Source organism: Vulpes vulpes, chromosome 8 (assembly GCF_048418805.1).
Source record: "Vulpes vulpes isolate BD-2025 chromosome 8, VulVul3, whole genome shotgun sequence".
Lineage (NCBI taxonomy): Eukaryota > Metazoa > Chordata > Mammalia > Carnivora > Canidae > Vulpes > Vulpes vulpes.
The window spans coordinates 10,858,251-10,859,813 of NC_132787.1; the positions used below are offsets into that span (position 1 = coordinate 10,858,251).

A 1,563-nucleotide genomic window follows, 5' to 3' on the forward strand; every position below is an offset into this window, starting at 1 on the left:
ACTATTACAAAGTACATCATAATTAAATTGTTCAAAACCAGTGACAGAATAGCTTAAAAGTATGGAGAGGGGGGAAAAAGCATGTTATTGACAGAGGAATATAAATAAGAAGTCCAAAAGATTTCTCATTAGAAACAATGCAAATAAGAGGATAGTTGAGAAACATCTTTAAAGCATTAAAAGCAAGTAACTGTCAACCAGATATACAACTAGCATTGTATACCTCATAAAAATATCTTTCAAAAATGAAGGCTAAATAAAGACTCTTTTGGACATACAGAAGCTGGAAACTGGGGTCTGAGGACTAGCAGACCCCTCCACAAAAAATGTTAAAGGAAGTTCTTTGGACAGAATGGAAATCATACCGGATAGAAATATGCATCTACGTAAAGGGACATAGCACACTGTCAATAATAGCTGCATGGGCAAATAAATAAGTCTTGGAATAACTCCAAACTGAAGACAACCCAGGTGCCAATTAATAGAATGAATATTGACACCATCTTATAATCAATAACTACCAGTACAGCTTTTTATGCAGCTGTTATCATTTCTGAAAAGTACTATAAATCCAGTTTTGATTTCCTCTTTAACCAAAGAAGTTATGAATATATTCACCTTCATGTCTTTAGTTTTTGAGATTTTAAAAATGTTAATTTCTGTTATTAATATTGCTATCTTTATTTGATGCTATATGTGTTTGTCTAATATATCCACTTACTTTTAAAACTATTTTTATTATAAAAGTGACCTTTTTCTTTCTGCCATCTTGGAGCCTGTGAAGGCCACTGAGAACAGGGCTCCTAAAACGACAAATATGTCTGAAAGGCTGTGGTCCAAGGCCATTTTTGTTGGCTACAAGTGGGATCTCTGGAGCCAGAGGGAACACATGGCTCTTCTTAAAATTGAAGGTGTTTTTGCTCCAGATGGAACTGAATTCTGTCTAGGCAAGAGATGTGCTTATGTGTACAAAGTAAAGGACAACAAAGTGACTCCTGGTGGCAAACCAAACAAAACCAGAGTAATCTGGGGAAAAATAACTTGTGCTCATGGAAGTAGTGATGGTTCATGTCAAATTCCAAAGGAATCTTCCTGCTAAAGTCATTGGCCACAGAATCTGTGTGATGAAGTATCCCTCAGGGATTTAAATAAATAAATAAAGGTGAAGATTTGTTTATTTGTACTCATAAAAAAAACAAAATGATTTTTATTATACTTGGTAAATAAAAACATCAGAGTGCAGAATGGTATCAAATTAAAAGAGTCTCCATTCCATTAGCACTCAAATGTCCACTTCCTTGAAATAATAACTCAAAGATTTCTAGTGTTAATTCTTCTGGGGAGTTTCATTAGTATGTTACATTAAATGCTTTTATCTCTATTTCTTGACTTATAAAACTACATCTATTTTCTTCTTTTCTGACAAACAATGCACTTCCACTAGGACCCACCTCCCAAATTTATTCTCAATCACTATTTCTATTTTTCATATTATCATTGACTTTTATTCATCATTGGAGGTATCCTTTATAACTGAATAATTAATTTGAACTATTATTATAA

At 33.1% G+C, this 1,563-nt stretch overlaps 1 pseudogene; it reads left to right on the plus strand.

The window, feature by feature from the left end:
• The first annotated feature begins 817 nt into the window (after positions 1–817).
• LOC112920971 (large ribosomal subunit protein eL33 pseudogene) lies at positions 818–1,148 on the plus strand (annotated as a pseudogene).
• Positions 1,149–1,563: the final 415 nt, after the last annotated feature.